This window comes from Gossypium hirsutum, chromosome A08 (genome assembly GCF_007990345.1).
Source record: "Gossypium hirsutum isolate 1008001.06 chromosome A08, Gossypium_hirsutum_v2.1, whole genome shotgun sequence".
Taxonomy (NCBI): domain Eukaryota; kingdom Viridiplantae; phylum Streptophyta; class Magnoliopsida; order Malvales; family Malvaceae; genus Gossypium; species Gossypium hirsutum.
In genome coordinates this window covers 20,663,586-20,685,072 of record NC_053431.1, presented here as the reverse complement: position 1 = coordinate 20,685,072, position 21,487 = coordinate 20,663,586, and the positions used below count along the sequence as shown (strand labels likewise).

The 21,487-nt window shown below is 33.2% G+C and overlaps 1 pseudogene; it reads left to right on the top strand.

Moving 5' to 3' along the window:
• Positions 1–3,994: 3,994 nt before the first annotated feature.
• The window catches only part of LOC107945580 (probable acyl-activating enzyme 18, peroxisomal), a 29,952-nt pseudogene continuing 12,459 nt past the window's right edge, over positions 3,995–21,487 (top strand).

Here is a 21,487-nt window from a genome sequence, read left to right as displayed (position 1 = left end):
AGTCTTTTTCTTAAAGTGGCCAATTGTTAACATGGCTAAAATGTGGGGCTTGCATGTCAATTAGACCCCTTTTATTTTAGTGGACGGCAATGATGAAGGGAAATTTGTATCTTTGTGCTTTTTATATTAGTAAAATAATGATAATTGGTTTTATAATATGAAATGAATATAAATATTATAATGAACACATGGTGATAAAAACAAAGCTATATGTTATTTCTTCTCACCTTTGCCGAGAATAAAGAAAGAAACTAAGGAAAGAAGGCTTTGGATAATCGACCATGGAGGTCTAAAATTCAAGGTAATTTCTTGATTATTTGAGCTTCATCTTGATGAATTGAGTTCCTTGCTTGGTACCCTCCTTGACCCATGTTTCTACTTATTTTATCTTTGAAAGTGATGTCTTGGGAACATTCGGTTATTGGGGGGAGTTTTGAATGTGAAAGCTGTACTAGAAATGGAATTTGGAGTGTTTAATGGACTCCATGTTGCTAAAATTTACATGAATAGAAATTTCTAAGCTTAAATTGTAAGAATTTGAGTTGTGTGGTTTAAATTGTCAAAGATGCATTTGGCAATTGATTATAATTTGTTAAAGGGTGTAAAGTATTGATAGTTCTAAATGGTACATAGTTAAATGAAGATGGAAGCTTGATAAAATTTTATTTAGAATGAAAGTAGGAGAAATGTGTATTCGGCCATGTTGTGATGAGTTGAATTTGAATGGTTGATGCTTTAGTTTATAAATGGTCATTAGATGAGTTTTAAACTTGTTAAAGTTTGATAATTTGGGGGTGTTAAATTGGGGAAAACGTGTAATAAAAATAGGTTGATAATGTTTGTTTGTTAATTGATGTTTGCACCATTGTCGAATGTGCTTAACATTAAGGCATGATTTAGTTAAATGCAAACTAATGGAAGAATGGAATTTAGCTTTGCCGTACATGTGTTAAAATGATGGAATTAGTAGGAAATGGGTATGAGCTTGTCAAATTTTTGAAATTAGGACCTTGTGAACTAAATGATATTCGGAAATGGTACTTTTTACATGAGGAATTCGGTGTTAATTGTATTAAATAAGGTTGAGGTAGTTGCTGAATGTGTTTATAATTAAGTAAGGTTAATAATAGAGCAATGAGTGGCTAGTAGAATCTAGTTAGTCTTCTTGTTATATTCGGCCATGAGTTTGTATAATTGGTTTGTAATAGATTAAATTTGTTTATTCAAGCTCAAAAGCTTAGGGAGTCTAATTCGGATAAGAGAAAAAGCTACCTAACTGAATAGTCGATCTGTAATCGTTCGACAACTTTCGAGGTAAGTTCTTAAGTATTTGAGTTTGATTCCTTTGTAAGTTTTAAGTTTTTAAATGGGATGAATAGGAATTAAGTATATACGTTAAGGTCAATGACTTTTCTAAATGATGGCATATATGATATTATGTTTTAAATATGTGAATGAGAACTTTACAGAGTAAATTTGTATAAATCTGCTTGGGACAGCAGCAGTAGTGTGTTTTGGAAAAATTACCATAAATTGTGGGAATTGAGTTAAAGGCTGAATAGATTATGTAATTAAAGCTTGATGCGTCTAGTTTCGTATAAAAGAAATCGTGTAAGTAAAGGGGTTGCCGATAATGAGATTTTTTTTAAGTTGTGTGAGACAGAGTCAGAATGGCTCCGAAATCCCCTGTCCAGTATTTGAAAAAACATTATAAATCGTACAAAAATGATTATAAGATAAGATTTATATGCTTAGACTCCTTAATGAGTCTAGTTTCAAACAAAATAAACGAAAACATATTTTGAATTCTGTACAATGAGAAATTCAATTCTTAGTGAAGAGTAGTCAGAATAGTCAAGCAGTAAAATAGGGGAAACTTTAAGAAAAATCTGGTATTGATTACCCAAACCAAGAATTCTAAAAATTTTGTGGATAGAAGATATACGAGTCTATTTTCATGGAAAATTAACGGCACATCATTTGGAGTTTCATAGCTCCAGTTACAAATAATTTAACGACTGTTGCTCAGGAAAACAGCTTGTAGAGAATATGTGATTATGTTGTAAACATTGATAAAACTTGTTTTAGTTGCTCATAAGCTATTGATTAAACCCATACGTGAATTCTAATTTGTGACATTATAAAATGATATATGAGTGTTAGATGGATCTTTGATATTAAAATTGTGAAATTGTAAGTTTATAAGTATTCGAATATGAAATGATAGTATGGCTTGAAATTGAATTATTCATTGGAAAATGATAGATGTAGATTCAGCCAAGACAAAGTGTATACATGAAGTTTATGTGGTATATGAAGTATATTTGGATAATTGTGATGTGAATATATGAAAATTTATATTTTGATTCAGAATTTTATGTGATGAATGTGAATGTGTATATATGAGATAAGGCCGAATGACCAATGTGATGAACGTGAAAGTGTATTTATATATTGTGGCCAAATGACAAACTGTGGAAGGTGTGTTTTATTAGATATTTGATGAGGCAAATAAATTACAAATATGATAGTCGATGTGAATGCTGTAACATGTGAATAAATATGCATGAAACTTTGTGATGTAAATCCGGGATTTAAGACCCGATGACTATATGTGGTGACTATGTCCGGGTTAAGACCCGCTGACTTCGTCTGGAGATTTCATCTGAGCTAAAGGTCTCGCCGATAATCCGAGTAGAGTTTAAAGCTATAAGACTTCGCAATAAGAATTGCTTATAAATATATTCAATGCGAAAGGTTAAACAGATATGTACTCCGAGTTTATATGTGAGCTTGATTTGAACTAAATCATAAGGTAGTTATGTGATGCATACGTGAGCAATCTATGAGACTATTTCTATGATTATGTGGCATCGGATCAATGTGAAAGGTTATGTGAAATTATACAATATATCTATGTTACATGAGCTCACTTTTATGTGAAAGTTTATCTGCCTATTGTATATGATGAGATGTGCATATTCGGTAAAGGGATGATATACCCAAAGGAAGAGTGAAATAAAAATACAAACAACCATGTTATAATTTGATTGTTATCTGTTGGCACTGCTTAAAACTTACTAAGCATTGTAATGCTTACTCCGTTTACTTTGCTTCCTCTGTTTTATAGATCTCATTTGGAAGCTACAGACTCAGGGATCGTCAGCAACTTGTTACACTATCACTATCCACTGCTTGGTACTGTTATGTTTTGGGTTATTTTATGGCATGTGTAGAATAGACCAGTGGCAGAAGAATATTTTGATTAATGTATATAAGCCATGCGAAAATGACATCTTTTGAATGTGTACTTATAGAAGCTTAAATTGTATCCCTGGCTGTCTTTAGTATTTATCTAAAAGAATGTTCTTTATTTCAAAAAAAATCAAAATTTTTACTGTTCTGATATGAGTTTCAAGTCCGGTAATGCCCCTTTACCTATTCCGGCGACGGATACGGGATAGGGGTGTTACAGATACAAATTAATACATCAATTTAATCTTTATATTATTAAAAAGAATTAAAACATTAATAATTTAAATTTTATTTTTTAGCAAAATTAATATTTTAAAACTTTTATAATTTTGCAAGTTAAATATTTTGTTTGGAATTAAATTGTAATTTTTTTGTTAAAATATATTGTTATCCCTTTACTTTTACATAATTAGAGACGAAATCCCTATACTTTAAAGATTAAAAAAAATAAACTTTTTAAAAATTTAAAAATCATATTCCAATTATATTAATAGTTTTCATCAAAATTGATTAATATTTTTGGACAGGCAAATTGGCATATTATTGATTAGAGTGAAATTTTTAGATTGAAATATTAAAATGAATTAATTGTAAGTTTTTAAGAATAAACACCAATTTTCAAATCTTGTTAAAGTACAAGGACGGAAGAGACATTTTAACCAAATAATTATGGTTAAAATTTAACGTTAAATCATTGGTTTTTTATTAATACAAATGAGTTTCAAGGTAGATGGGAATTAAAATTAATACAATTAGTTTCACATTTAAGATAAGTTGATTAGGTGGCTCACCGTCTTTTCTTGCACCTAACTCCCACTAGCGGCTATTATTGGAACACTCAGACTTGGGTTTCAGTGTTGAGCAGATGGCGAAGAGGCTAGGTGAAGTGGCGTTAGAAGATTTGTACAAAGCAGGCGGGTCAACCATAAGCATAGAGGGAGCCACCCACATTTACCAAGCCATAGCAGCAAGCAAAGCCTCTGACCCTGACCCAAGACGGGTGTGGAAAGAGGTGGTGAGTAGGAGAGTGTTAAAGCCATGGCACCCTCATCACCTGCATCAGTTGGTCTACTATTCTGTCTATGCCATCTGGGATGTCTCCATCAATGGCCCTCCTCTTTACTGGTTTCCTTCCCTGTATTCTCTCTTCCTTCTTTCCTCATTTGCTATTTCCGTTGTGTGAGTCAGCTTTCAGGCTCCAATCGTTATGAATTTATTCAAATTTAAAACTTCTCCAAGTGAAGAACATCTATGCTGAATTTATGTTTTACTCGTATATTTGAGGGATTATATAAATATTTTTCAATTTTAGGAGTTGGTAGTTTTGAGAGGTAAATATTAAAATTATATATCAATTTTGATACATTAATTTTAATTTGATGTATTTATACACATCAAATTTAATTTTGATTCAATTTTCACATTTCATTAAACCGTTATTTATAAGGCATAAGGCACAATTTTAAGTTGGGATATGTCGAAAAGTTCAGATAATACAGGTTTCCGATTTCCTACATTATTTGCTGTGAGTTCAATGAGTTGAATCTAGTATATCTTCTACTAAGCTAGCCTTTTCTTTTTCAGAGATGAGTCCAAAATTACAAACCTGGGACGAATAATGGAGATTCATGGCCCAAAGCTTTTAGGGACTTCATACAAAGACCCTATTGAAAGTTTTAGCCTCTTTCTGAAATTTTCTGTCCAGCATCCTGAGGTAAGCACTTTTTTTTTTCCTTTGTACATTGTGAGGTAAATGATAATCTAATATATAAAGTTAAAGGGGGTCTTTGAATGATTTCAGACTTACTGGTCTATCGTTCTTGAAGAGCTTTCAGTTGTATTCCAGAAATCCCCAAGTTGCATTCTAGATAACAGTAACAAGCTGAAACCTAGTGGAGCATGGCTTCCTGGTGCAGTTTTGAATATAGCTGAATGTTGTTTATTGCCCTCTACTCACCCTACAAAAGAGGATAACAGTTGTGCTCTTGTGTGGAGAGAAGAAGGCCGTGATGATTTGGATGTGAATCGCATGACATTAAAGGAACTTCGTGAACAAGTAACGTATGATCCTGTCACAGTTTGCAATCAGATTGTATGCTCTTGTGGGCTGCTTTCTTTTTCTGTGTTGCATTAATATAAGTGAACGCCTAGATTTTGAAAAATGAACCACAGGGTGGTTGCGAATGCAGTGGATGCCACATTCTCAAAGGGTGATGCAATTGCCATTGACATGCCAATGACAGTGAGTGCTGTTGTTATATATCTGGGAATTATATTAGCTGGATGTGTTGCGGTGTCCATAGCTGACAGTTTTGCGGCCAAAGAAATTGCGACTCGTTTGCGTGTCTCTAATGCCAAGGCTATCTTCACTCAGGTATATTTCTGGCTATCAATTTTTCTTTAAAAGGGTTGTAATTGCCAAAGAGTATGAACCAAGCCATCCTACAACTTTCTGCTTTCCAGTGCTTTTTTTGCATTGGCTGACATGTTTTTATAATATGACATTTGATGCATATTAGTTGTAGGAGCTAGTAAGGTAAAAGTATCATTCCCTGCATTAGGAGTAAGATTGTATTTTGCTCCTTCAATTAAAAAAATAGATAAATTAGTTCCTGTATATTATCAAAGAGCAAATTGATCCTTTCTTTTAAAAAATTTATCCATTTGTACTGTTAAAAATTGACGTAGCTGACTGAATAATTAGTCGGTAACACGTGGCATGCTATGCATACCTCATTTTGACGTGCATGGATCAATTTTTAGCGGTAGAAATGGATAAAATTTTTAATAGAATGACTAATTCGCTCTTTGATCTAATGTATAGGGCCTAATATTTCTATTTTTTTAGTAGAATGGGTAAAATGCAATCTCTATTTTTTTAGTAGAATGGGTAAAATGCAATCTAACACCTAATGTAGGGACTGTTGGAATTCCTAAGATTAAGGACATAAAACTTACCTTATTACTAGGAGTTCTCTTGTAAATAGAAACTAATCTCAGTCACTGATTCTTAGGAAGTTACTGTTTTTTAGGGATTGTTTTCCTTGTTTGTGTGAATTCCTCTCTTTATAGGTGTAAACTAATTAGCAAAATAATAAAATAATCTTTTTCTAAGTTTCTTCATGGTATCAGAGCTTTAGGATTCATTCGATCCTGCTCATTCGTCTCTAATCTCCCTTCCTAAAAATCCTTCCGGTTTAGTCCTCCTCCCATGGGTAACGTCAATGAAACTCTGTCGGAAACTTAGACTTCACAAATAACTCAGAATATCAATCAGGGAATCACTCAATGTGAACTTAATTCCTCCCTTATAATCACCAATCATCGGCTAAATAGGAAGAACTTCTTACAATGGTCTCAATCGGTCCTTATGGTGATTCGTGGTCGTGGCAAATTAGGATACATCAATGGAGAAATTCCACGACCAACCACAGCTGACCCGACTTATGCCACTTGGGAACTCAACAACTCGATTGTAATGGCTTGGCTAATTAATTCGATGGAAGGCCATATAAGCCGCATCTATTTTTTTTTCAAAACTGCAAAAGACATGTGGGATGCAGTCAAAGAAAACTACTCGGATCTTGGAAACGCCTCCCAAGTATTTGAGATCAAGCTTAAGTTAAAGTATATCCGACAAGGGACACTCGAAGTAACTCACTACTACAACAATCTGAAAATGTTGTGGCAGGAACTGGATATGTACTATAAGGCAGATTAGAGTGAAGGATTGGAACACACCAAGTTTATGACTCACCTCAATAATGAACGTCTTTATGAGTTTCTAGCAGGACTGAATCGTGAGTTAGATGAGGTCCGTGGCCGAATTCTGGGCAGATCACCTCTACCAACCATCGGTGAAGCATTTGCAGAAGTTAGAAGAGAAGAAAAGCGCCGTCTTGTCATGATGGGAGACTCAAAGGAACCTAAACCTATGGCACATCTTGGCAACCGGCCTACTGAGACCTCTGCCCTCATCTCCAGAGGTCCACAGCCACAAAAACCACGTGCTGGAAATGATTCTGGATCAACTAGACCATGGTGTAATCACTGCAACCGTGTTGGTTATATAAAAGAAAAGTGCTTCAAACTCCATGGCTATCGTAAAAAAAAAAAAAGAAGGATAATAAGACTGCCCTGTTATCCTCCACTGCTGCAGATGATGGTCTCGATGTTCGCTTAACCAAAACCCAACTTGAGACTCTCCATAAGATACTTGGTACTTCCACTGCTCATGGATCTCTAGCCACCCAAGGTACTGGCCTCAATATTGCCTTTGAATCTAATAATCAATCCTCTTGGATACTCGATTCGGGTGCCTCCAATCACATGACAGGTAACTCCACTTTGTTTCACACCTACACCCTTTATCATAACAAGTCCCGAATCTGCATGGCTAATGGTTCTTACTCACCTGTGGCTGGAGTAAAAGGAGAACAAATAACAGAGAATTTTTCTCTCGATAGAGTCTTACATGTGCCAAACTTGTCCTGCAATTTACTTTCAATCAGTAAACTTACTAAGGATGAAAAAGTTCTTGCTAAATTTTTTGCAATTGGTTGTGTGATATAGGAACAGAAATTGGGGAGGATGATTGGCACTGCTAAAGTTGATGATGGACTATATGTTTGGAATAAAGACAGCACACAAGGAGGATTGGCTCTATCCACTTCAAAAGAGGACACAATTATGTTATGGCACCGTAGGTTAGGGCATCCAAATTTTTTGTATTTGAAGAAACATCTTCCGCTGTTATTTCGAAATAAAAGTATTAATTCTTTGAAGTGTGAAATTTGCCAATTATCCAAACATACCCATGTGCCATTCCCATTAAAACCATATATCCAGTCCCAACCATTTTCATTAATCCACAGTGACCTATGGGGAGCCAGCCGAGTGAAAAATATTACAAGGGCTAGGTGGTTTATAATATTCATTGATGATCACACTAGGGTATGTTGAGTCTATCTCCTCAAAGAAAAATCTGAAACACCCAAAGTATTCTAAAATTTTCACTCAATGGTTCGAACCCAGTTCAACTCTACCATACATACTCTCCACACTGACAATGGGAGAGAATACTTTAACTCTGTCCTAGGCCCATACCTTTCTGACCAAGGCATCATACACCAAAGCTCTTGTTCTGACACTCCTCAACAAAACGGGATCTTCAAGAGAAAAAACCGTCATCTCCTTGCTGTAGCTCGAGCCATAATGTTCACCATGAATGTTCCAAAATACTTATGGGGAGAGGCTTTCCTCACTGCCTGCTATCTCATAAACCGAATGCCATCAAAGGTCCTCAATTTCCAAACACCTTTAAATACCTTTCTAAAGTCCTTTCCTCTATTTCATGTTCCTAATCTTCCAGCCAAAATATTCGGTTGCAAAGTTTTTGTCCATAACAATCAACCAAATCAATTCAAACTTGATCCTCGAGCCCACACCTGCATCTTCATTGGATATTCCCCCACACAAAAAGGCTATAAGTGTTACTCACCAACCTTGCGCCGAATGTTTGTATCTCGGGATGTTACCTTTTTTGAAAATGAACCATACTTTGCAGCATCTCATCTTCAGGGGGAGACTTTCAATGAAGATGAGACCCTTAATACTCTCCTCATTATACCTCATGATCCTACAACTACTATCACAAACAAGCCTAACAACCAAGGTGCTATGGTAATCCCAGATTTAGAGACTGTTTCCCTTATGCAGCAAGAAATTAGCCCGATCCTTCCCAATAACAATACCACCACCGAAGTACAGCCCCTTGATCAAGGAAAATAGCAAAAACAGGTTCCCGAAATACAGTTTTACTCTCGAAGGAATCGATCTCCTGAAACTGATACAGTAGTGCCAATTGCATCCCCAACCGAGGACTGTTCTGAAACAGAAGTCTCACCTCCGTCACCATCTATCTATCTTCCAATTTCAGTTCGAAATGGCACAAGGAGCTGCACTCAACACCCTATTTCTCGGTTTGTATCCTATAGAAATTTATCTAAGTCTTACAAAGCTTTTGTGACTAATATTGATTCTGTAAAAACTCCAAAAAATATAGAAGAGGCTCTTGAATCAGCTAAGTGGAGACAAGCTGTGATGGAAGAAATGAAGGCCCTCAAAAACAATGAAACATGGGAAGTTTCGAATCTACCTAAGGAAAAAAAACAGTAGGACACAAATGGATCTTCACTACGAAATTTAAACCTGATGGCCGTATTGACCGATACAAGGCTCGACTTGTGGCTAAAGGCTTCACTCAAACTTATGGTCTTGACTATGACGAGACGTTTGCACCGGTTGCCAAGCTAAACACCATTCGAGTCCTCCTATCTCTTGCTGCCAACCTTGATTGGCACTTGACTCAATTGGATGTAAAAAATGCTTTCCTCAACAGAGAATTAAGTGAGGAAATGTACATAGATTTCCCACCCGGGTTTGAAGAAAGTAAGGGCCAAGTGTGTAAGTTGAAGAAATCCTTGTATGGGCTGAAACAATCTCCACGGGCGTGGTTCAGCCGATTTGTAAAAGCTATGACCAGCAGAAATTACACTCAAGGGCAAACAGACCACACCATGTTCTACAAGCACTCAGAAAAGGGAAAATGCTGCATCCTCATCGTTTATGTGGACGATATAATATTAACAGGAGATGACTCAAGAGAAATTGTGAGGTTGAAAAAATTCATTGGTACAGATTTTGAGCTTAAAGACTTGGGGAATCTTAAATACTTTCTTGGTATGGAGGTAGCAAGGTCCCAAATAGGTATTTCCATCTCCCAAAGGAAATATGTTCTTGATCTACTGTCAGAAGTTAGTTTGATGGGCTGCAAACCAACTGAAATTTCTATGGAATTTAACCTTAAATTGGGAACTGATAAGGATGGAGAAGAAATCAACAGGGGGAGATATCAACGACTAGTAGGAAAACTCATCTACCTATCTCACACCCGTCCAGACATAGCCTTCAGTGTAAGTGTTATCAGTCAGTACATGCATGCCCCGAGGGAGAAGCACCTAGAAGCTGCATATAGAATATTAAGGTATCTGAAAGGGACTCCTGGTAAAGGCCTGCATTTCAAGAAAACTGCCAACCAGAATGTGGAAGTCTACACTGATGCAGACTGGGCAGGTTCTGTTAACGATAGACGCTCTATAAGTGGCTATTGTAGTTATGTTTGGGGTAACCTTGTGACGTGGAGAAGCAAAAAACAGTCTGTTGTAGCACGCAGCAGTGCAGAGGCAGAGTATCGAGCACTATCTCATGGTATATGTGAAGGAGTTTGGATACAAAGACTTATGGGGAACTAAAAGTGCCTTACACCAAGCCTATGAAAATGTACTGTGACAACCAGGCAGCTGTCAGCATAGCACATAATCCTGTGCATCATGATCGCACCAAACATGTGCAAATAGATCGCCACTTTATAAAATAAAAAATACACTCAGGAGAAGTGTGCATCACTTACCTACCTACTAGACAACAAGTTGCAGACGTATTAACTAAAAGTTTGAACAGAAACATGTTTGAAGAAGTTATTGGCAAGCTGGGTTTGATAAACATCTACACTCCAGCTTGAGGGGGAGTGTTGGAATTCCTAAGATTAAGGACATAAAACCTACCTTATTACTAGGAGTTCTCTTGTAAATAGAAACTAATCTCAGTCACTGATTCTTAGGAAGTTACTTTTTTTAGGGATTGTTTTCCTTGTTTGTGTGAGCTCCTCTCTTTATAGGTGTAAACTAATTAGCAGAATAATAAAATAATCTTTTTCTAAGTTTCTTCAGGGACTTTCATGATACTTTTATGTATCATGCTAGTAATTATCTTATTGTTGATTTGTCTTCTATCCGAAGGACAAAAATGTTCATGAGGAGGCAATAATTGTAGTTCTACTTTTTATTTAGAACCCAAGATTTGTAAAAGAGAAAGGAAATTAGGAGAAGGTTGTTTAGACAGAGGTAAGAGTTACAATCCCAATTGATTCCTACAAATTTGCCAACTATATACAACTAACACTTTCCCTAAAACTAATGTATAGATATTGGTAACCATGAAATTAGGTGAGATAGTAAGAGTTTATCGTATATTAACTAGTGGTTGAAGGTTGGACCTTAGCCTTGAATATGGAACTGCTCTAAACCTTGTGGCCAATGTCTCCCCCTTTAATGGGCTTCTCGCCTTAGGTATGAAGTAGCTTTAAAACTCATGACCAGTGCCTACTTCTTAATGGGCCTACAAAACACAGAAGATTAATTATTGGGCTCACTCCAATAGATTTTCTTAGAAACCAAAAAATATATATAGATATTGATCATGTCCAACTTGTTACGTAGATGGTCAATTAAATTTTCATTCAATGCCTTTTGTGAATGAAAAACGAGTTTGGACTGCATAATGTTTGATTATAGGTATGGAAAACAATATAAATTTAAAATCCTTTAAAAATTTGTAAATTATTTTGAAATGTTTATAAACTTAAAAACAAGTTTTTAAATGACTTGAAAAATATACAAAATTATTTTAAAAATGTTTCTAAGTATTCTTAAGCAATTTTAAGGTTATATAACGGTACAAGCTTATCAATATAACTAAGTCAATAATCAAAATTACATAGAATGGGAGCATTGTATCAATATAACCATGGACAAATCGATGCATCTAAGGACATTTATTGATACATTAAGAATTGTATCAATACGTCCATGATGTCCTTAGATGTATCAATACGCCATGAATCAATATAATTCTCCCCTTCTATGCAATTTTGATTACAAATTTAGTTGTATTGATATATCTCAAGCTTGTACTAATACATAGTCTCAAAATTGCTTAAAAACACTTAAGAACATTTTCAAAGGTCACTCAAAAATATTTCTTATATTTTCTAAGTCATTTAGAAATTTCTTTTTGATTTTAAGAACACTAATTTTTAGAGTTATTAAAATAAATTTTACAAATTTGATTAATAGATTTTAAAATTTATTTTGTTATATAAAATAGTTGAAAATAAAAAAATTTGGGAATTTGAACCACCTTCGATAAAATCCTAATTATCAAATTTAAAATAAAAGGCAAAATTAATGTTAAAGGCCACTTTTTTAAAAAAAAAAAGAAAAGAAAAACAAATTAGATCATTTTTCATCTTATATCAAACGCGTTTTTTCCTTGACAATTTAGCTTCCTTGATTAGATGGTTTAAATGTTGGAAAAAATTGGTTTAAAAGCGATTTTTTATCACAACGGAAAAGTAAAAATTTGAAAACTGAACTATTTTGTGATATTTATAGCAATAAATTTTTCCTAAAAAGTACTTGTATTTTGTATGAGACTAATCCTAGACATTCTTGACTTTCAACCGAATGATCTTCTCCATTATTCTCTTACCAAAAATCGCTTTGAGTGTGGTCTCGAACAATCACGAATCAAATACAAAGCCAAGAATAATTTTATTATTTTCAGTAGGAAAGTAAATCTCTCTTTATAGAAATTGATAGAATTGTTTTTCCTAGAAAATTGAATTTATACTTAGAAGATAAAATATGAATATTTTAGGACAAAATAACAATATCTCAAAATATATGTGTTTATCTCTGCCAGTTCCATCTATTTATAGGAAGGCATTGAAGAATTTTGGTTGAATTAGTAGAATACAAATAATACTTATTTAATACAAAAACAATTCATCTTATTCTACTAGGAGAGAAGGGCGACTAACCTTAGTTAATTATACTAAGGTTACAACCCCTCATACACATTATGAGGGGTTTTGGACCTCTCCTATATAAGGTCCAATTATACATGCTTATTGAACTTTTAACTCGACACTTTATAATTTAATCCAACCCAATATATGTTTTTTTAATTTCCCAAAATAAATATTATTTATTAAATTAATTTTAATTAATTAAATTTTAATTAAATAATTTTCTCAACCCAATTCTAATTTCGTTAAAGTTAAAGCAACTTTACTGTAAAAGAATTTATGAGAAAATATATTTAATTTTCATATTCAACATATTCACAATAACCAATAAATTTAATTTCATTTTCAAACTTCAATTATTAAATAAAAATTCGAAAAAATTAAATTAATTCTCAAGTTATTTCTATACTTAGTGAAAAATCACATTCATTTCCGAATGTAATACATTTCTCTAACTTTATCATATCTATCAACTTTTGTTTCATTTGATTCTAAATGCAATTTGTTTCTGGTTTCAACGAGCTAGCAAAGAGATCAATTGAACATATGTAACTAAGGCTCAAATGATTTATAATTAAGTTCCAAGTTTTTGCCTGTAACACCCTATACCCAACCCGAATCACTGAGTCGAGATATCAGATGTTACAACACATGAACACGTAGCAAGAATTTAAAACAATCGACATGTAACCCTTTTCCTATAACACTTCTTATTATTTTATTAAGAGTCTTCATAATAAAAGAATTAAAGGAAATGTCTAATAATACATCAAACTTTTAAAATCAATATATGACATTACAATTTAGAAACTTTGCCAAGGAAAGACTTTTAAAGCGTAGTGTAATGAATGCCTATTCTTCAGAATGCCCTTTGTATGCATAATATTGTAACTCGCATTGCTACTCTAGTGCATTTCTAGCTTGGTCCCTCTAGGCGTACCCACTCTTAAGTGGAATTTGCAACATAACCAAACTTGATCGCCTTATACACAAATCACCTTGAAGCAATTATTGTTGATATCCTTATTTTGATTATTTTGGATTTCCTTTCTGTCTTCGGCAAATACCTTTCCAATATCAGATGCATGCTATACGCCAACTTCCATACTTGATCATTTTATACACAAATCAACTCATAGGAATATTTCTGGATTCACTACTCAATACGAATCTTATTTCTGTTATGACAACCAGTTGCATTTCTCATAGCAATACCTATACAAACTTACCTTCTGCAAATTTTCACTCAGATGGTCGTTAAACACTTATTCCAGAATGGTGCACTTACAGATATTACTCTTGGTGGATACTCATACTAGCTGATTTTTAAGATGAACTTCATACCGATTCTTAAAATAAATTGACAATTATTAAATTACTATTCAAATCACATCTTATTCTGATAGATGATACATTTTAAATCATTCCAAGGAATCCCAAACAACCATGATACAAATAGACTCCAGATAACCTCTATACTTGACACGTAGATTACTCATATTTGACAAATACTAGATAATTCAGATTACTTTACACATCATAAGCAAATTCAAATCTGACATCTATTAGACTACTCATGATTTCGAATACGTCAAATTACCCATATTGACATACTACTGTGGCAGATTTGCCTTTCAGAGAATTCTTTCAAGAAATGTCTTCAAGTCATAATTAATTTCTGCCATAAGTCTATCAAAGGTAGAGATACTTTTACACTTACCAGTTTTTTATCATATCATTAGCTAGAAGTGAAGTCTTAAAGCTTACCTACATCACGAAACAGAAGCGTTTGACTAGATTTCACTTCAAGGATGTTACATAATAAGTCACACAAATATGACAGTATATGCCATGCAGGCTTTATAGAGGATTACATGTTTATTGTTCCATTGGATTAAATCAAATGGTGTCATGGGGTTTCTCCTACATGGTCTTATACATATTTTCATGTCGTGATTTGTCAGTTTAGTCTACATATCACTAGAGGCATCACTATGAGTATTTTTATTGTTATATAATGTCATAGGTCTTCGTCACATGGTCTTACACATCTTTATATCGTGTTCTGCCAGTCTAGTTTACATTTTACCAGAGGCTACACCATGAGTATTTTTTTTTGCTATATAATGTCATGGGTCTCTACCACTTGGACTTACACATGTTTTCATTTTGTGATCGACCAATATGGTTAGCAATACAGCTGCCCTACCAAAGGCATCACAAATGGATGTTTTACTCAGAATTCACTTGCCTAGATTTCTTCACACACCTGACTAATTCATACGCTATCATATCAGAATTTTACATGCATACTTACCATTCAACTTCTTATTCAAGCAACTCACACGTATCATCCTTACACATATAAAATCTTTACAATACTTCACGTACACACTTACACCCATCAGTTATATTAGATGACATCAACATACTAATTTTCATTGTAATCTAACATATATGAGTCAAAATAAAAACTTACATGAAACTCACCTTCACTATAGCTCAGAGTTCTAAATCTAATCGTCTTTCCCGAAATAGCAGCAACGATTGCTTAAAAGTACCAGAAACTTCATTTTAAAACTCATTTACAGATAGTTTATTGACATCTCAATTACAAAAGACCCTTATGCATAACCTCTTAATTATAATCTATTATTTTATATTTCTTTACATCCTTACTTTTTCAAAATCATAATATGTAGAGCTATTAGACTTACCAAGACGTTGAAATATCCATAAATTATCCTAAAATCCTTAGCTTCTAGTTTAATGAAGAAGGAAAGAATGCTTAGGTTTAATAAGAAGAACCTGAATGTAAAACAGAAAGAAGAAATGTCGTTTCAGGGTTCCCTTCTTACCATATATATATACTTAATTCTCCTCAGTGGATATTGACAAAGGTTACATGCATACAGAAATTGTCCCTTAAATGGCCTACAAAAACCAAAAGAGTTATAAAAGAGATTTATGTGCCAGTGCTAGTTGACCAATTAATTCAGTTGGCTCCTAACCAGATCTTGTTACAAACCTACTTTGCACAATTTTAAAGCAACTGGGTGTATTATACCTAGGTGGTGACTCGCGTATGACGTGGTCTTAAAGACACTTTAGTCCCTTACAACTTTCTCAAATACTTAGTAGGCGCTTCACGTTCAGCCAACACTCTGAGGCATAACCTTCATTTGCCGTACTCTTTCTTAAATCGAATAATATCCCAAGATGAAGTCCTTAGATACTTGTATGAGCAAATACCTTTTGCGCCAACTTTAGTTCACCAAAAGTTTGTAGATTGGTGAACTACACTGCCAAAGTTCGTCAAAACAGGTAACATTCATGTCTACACGCTTTTTTTCTCGAATATTCCAAATTTGGAGTGTGACATCGCATATTAATTATAAACTCATTTATTCATGAAGTCATTCATTTATAGTATCATGACCGAGTTCTCGCCAATTAAATATCTTTACGAAAGCTACTTGATCTGTACTCATCTAATAACATTGTCATAATTCTGTTACCTTTATAGGATATCCTTAATCTCTTTGGGATAAAACCGCTCCCAATATGATCCTATTTTATCTCATGGTAACCATTACATCTTCCTTCATGAAAAGTCAATTACTATCGAATAGTAATTAAGCCATTCATCATAAAAACAAATGACCCGTGAACATATTTACTTTTCATCTATCATATAATTCTAATGAAAGGATATTATTTACCTATTTATTGGGCTATGAATTTCACTATTGCGAATGGTGCTATATACTGCAGAAGTCGTATACCTAACACATCAGCTTTCGATTCTTTATCTATTTGAACTTAGGTTTTCACTTACATCAAAGCATATGACTCACGCATACATAGCCCATCATGCACTCAGGATTAAGATATGTCACACTATGAATATCGTAAGTGAATAAACACAAAAATAAATTCAGGATCTATTCTACCTAGGTCCTGTTTGATGTATTGTTAGTCCAATCAGTCACAACTATATATCTATCTTCTAGGAGTCATTTTCTCCGATGCTTAAGATAAAACATCTTCCCAATCAGACTTGATACATGACATACATCTTTCAATTAGTTTTCTCATTTCTGATTGGACTAAGAACATGTTTAGGTTCATTTACCAAAACAAGTTATTTTTCCATATTACAATTCAACCACGTAATATCGCTTAGTATTTGTTATTCATTAGATAACCAAAAAACTAATATTTGCTTCCATTTAATGTAATTCATGAATAATTTTAAGGGTATTAATATAATTCATGGATAATTTTATAAAATCAATTTGTTCGGAAAAAATTACAAGTATACAAACGAATATATTACACTTAGGGAACTAGATCCAACATTAAATGTAATGGCCGAAATTTAAGGTTATCGGAACAGTGGTTTCGTAACCACAAATCCGATTTAAAGAGAAATTTATTTCAATATTTTTGCATGAAAATTGATATGATAGGAAAATCGTATGAAAATATTGATAGAAAAATTTTACCAATTTAGTGGTTAGTTAGAAAAAGAAATTATTGAAGAAATTGGGTAAAAACAAGATATCGGGACCTCTATCTTGTAAAATCGAGTCGAAAATAATTTTATAAATATTTATGAAATGTTATTAGTGTGATATTAAAATTTCGTTAGGAAATTTTAATGTTTGGGTAGTCAATTAAATGAAAAGGACTAAATTGTAATAGGTGTAAAAGTTGCTAGAGTGATTAAATAGCTTAAGAGTCTAATGAGAAAGGATTTAAAAGGCAATTAGACCCAAAAGTTATTTAGGCTGGACGGCAAGGGTATGAAATCAGCAGAAAAATTGATAAATTAAGGGTAAAATTGGAATATTGCAAAATTAACTAAATAAAGCTAGGACTAAATAGGAAATATCTAGATTTCTCTTCATTTCTCTTCAATTCCAGCAGCTAAAAACGCTATAGGAGGGTTCTCTAAGCTGGTATTCCATGCTTTTTGCACCAAGTGAGTTAATCCTTGCCTTTTTCTAGTAATTTTTGTGTTTCTATGACTTTTACAACAAGGTCCTACTATTAAATTCATTAGTTTTTGATTTCATGGATGAAATTGAAGGTCACCATGGTTGAGTTTTGTAAGATTATGATGAAATAGAATGAAATTAAAGCTTTAATTTGTTTATGAGATGATTTTATTAGGTAATTTCAATAGAAATTGATTTTTAGGACCTAATTCTAAAAATGCTTGGAATTAAAGTCTATTGCTGAAATTCTGATTCCTAAAGGTTGTAAACTAGTTTAAGGTGATAGAATAAAATGTTAATTGAGAAAAATCAGCTCAATTGAGAGGCTAATTGAGTAGGGACGAAATTATCATTTATTAAAAGCTTAGGGGAAAAATGGTAATAAACAGCTTGCACAAAAACAGTTTGGACAGCAGCAGTAGACTAACTTTGAAAAATCACCATAAATTTTAGAAATCGAATTAGAAGATGAAAAAAATATGGAATTAAATATTATTGAGTCTAGTTTCTCATAGAAGAAATATTGTAAGCAATGGATTTGTAAATTTTGAGATATAATGAATTTTGTGAGACAATGTCAGAATGAATTCGGGTTCCCCTGTTTTTACTTTTAAAAATCATAAAAAATTTAAGAAAAACAATTATGGGCTTAAATTTATATGTATAGAATCCTTAATGAGTCTATTTTTAAGAGAAACAAACGAGAACATTATTTGAATTCTGTATGAAGAGATAATTAATTTTTAGTGAAGAAGGGTCAGAACTGTCGACAGCAGAACATGGGTGACTTTAAAGAATAAAATGTACTTATTGGCTAAACAAAAAATTCTGAAAATTTTATGGTAAAAAGATATATGAGTCTAGTTTCAGTAAAAATTAACGGATCTTAATTTGGAGTTCCTTAGCTCAAGTTATAAATAATTTAGTGACTATGACTTAAGTAGACAACTTTGAATGAATTATAAATAATAGTTGAATTATAGAGAATGTTGCATATGAACATGAAATGTATTAAATTGATAATTAAATTTATTTATTTAGATCCAGAAGATTCAAATACGAAGCTAGATCGAGGAAAGGAAAAAGTTCGGGATTAGAAGATTTTTTTTGTTTACAAACAAGTATCAAGGTAAGTTCGTGTAACTTGAATTATATTCTTAAATGCTTGAAATGCATGTTTTTGATATGAATATGATTTGAACGTTCATTATATGGAAATTTATGAAACATTGATATATTTGATAAAATGGGAAGAAACCCCGTTTGAATGAAAGGAAAATTCGATGGATCTCTGTAAAGGAATTGACGGTAAAAAGGATCTAGCCCGGACGGGTGATCCTATCCTGATATAGCCCTCCCGAAGAATATGTGTAAAATGGATTTAGCCCGAACAGGTAATCCGAATTAGGGTCTGAATTTAGCCTGGACTGGTAATTCAGATCCAAGCTCATTAGAGTAATTGTCGTTGCAGGGGATTTAGCCTGGACTGGTAATCCCGCTGCAAGGTTGAGGTTCGCGGGAGTGTGCTCTCTGAAATGGATATGTGCGCACATGAATATGAATTGACGGACCCAGAATTGTACAATAAATGTGTACCTCTGAAAATCCATCGAAATTCTGATAAATTTAACGGGATAAATATGGAAAAATAACAAGGAAATGGAAATCATGGTATTGACGAGCTCATCAATCATAGTATATATTATTGGTACATGGAAATTATTGTACTAACTTGAATGTTGAGTTTGTGCATATTAGGGTAATAATGCATTGAACGGATATAGGAATGTTTATTGTATTGTATTGAAAATATTAGGTAAGTATAATTCTTGTTACATGAGGTTACTAAGCACAAAGTGCTTACCCCGTTTCCTTTTTCCCTGTTTTGTAGTGTTAAGAGCTCGGAGGTCGGATTTGGTAGGAGACGCATCACACTATCAACCTCAGGACTTCGGTATATAAAGAAACTTTATTTTGGAAATCAATGGCATGTATAAGCTAATAAAGTAAATGATTCTGTGAAATGAATGTAGAGTTAGCCATTGGTATGGTTAACAAACCTGGTTTTGGGTATGTGATGACGTTATTTTATAAATATACATGAATTTATCTTGAAATATGTTGAATTGGATTGGTTGATTTGGATTGGTCTCGATATAGTATTGCAGAGAATGTTAGATATCTGTAAAGGGATTATATTGAGTTTTCCTAAAAAAAAATAAAAAAAATTCGTAAAATCCGGTAATACCTCGTACCCTATTCCAGCAATGAATACGGGTAGGGGGTATTACATTAAATGCTTGCATTTTTCACTCATATGGCTTAGGTTTGAATACTTTTTTAAGTTTATTTCATTTTTTTATGAAATGAAGAAAACAAAACTCAACAACTAACTAGTTCTTGTGATCAAAGCATCCTAACTTAAAAGGTACCAACACCAGGCAAAGGTTTATCAAACATATGGAGTTGCAGATTCGATTCAAAGTTGTCAAAGTTATATTTAGCCAAAAATCAATAGCTCGATTCGCTTCTCGACTAATATGAGACATTCATACTTCCCATTCCTGATAGCAAGATCATTAATGATCTAAACCAACGCTAATAATCTACTATCAACCATGTCATCATTTAGAATCGAACAACCAAATTGTTGTCGCTCTCCACCATAACTTTCTTCAATCCTTTATCCAAAGCAATTGAAAGTCTATGACTGATTGCCCACAACTTTGCCTCAAGTATTAAAGCAATTTCCAATCGCCACCCATATCCAACTATTAGTCTTCCTACTACTGCTCAAGAGCTATTTAAAGCAACAGCTAAGGGTTTCAATCGGTTAACCAACCCGAAATAACATCAACTGAATTAACCGACCTTTCAAAATTTTTAACCGTTAACTGAGTCGAAATTTTTTCAAAAAAATTAACCGAACACAAAATTTTTCAGTTAATTCGGTCAGTTAATCGAATTAACCGAAAATTATATATTTTTTAATTTTTGGTTAAAATAAATATAAAATTAACCGAATTAATAGAATTAACCGAATTACCCGAATTACCTGAATTAACTGAATTAACCGAATTAATCGAATTATTTGTATAAAATTATATTTTTTATTTTTAGTTTTAGATTTTTATTTTTATTTATTAAATTATTTTTAATTTTTATGATTGGGTTGGGTTGGGTACTTGGGTTAATATATATTAGATTGGGTATTTGGGTTTATGTTGGATTGGGTTTGAGTGAATAGTGGGCTATTTATATATTATAATTTTATTTATTAATTTTTTCGGTTAAACCGAAAAAATTCGGTTAATCGACCGATTTCGAATCGAATTAACCGTTAACCAAAAATTCAAAAAATTATTAACCGACCACTGACCAAATTAATTCGATTAACCGACCGATTAACCGAATTCGGTCAGTTAACCGAATTTTTTCGATTTTACCCGAATTTTGCACACCGTTAGTGACAGCTCCATCACAATTTAGATTAACCCAATTTGGAGGTGGCAATTGCCAT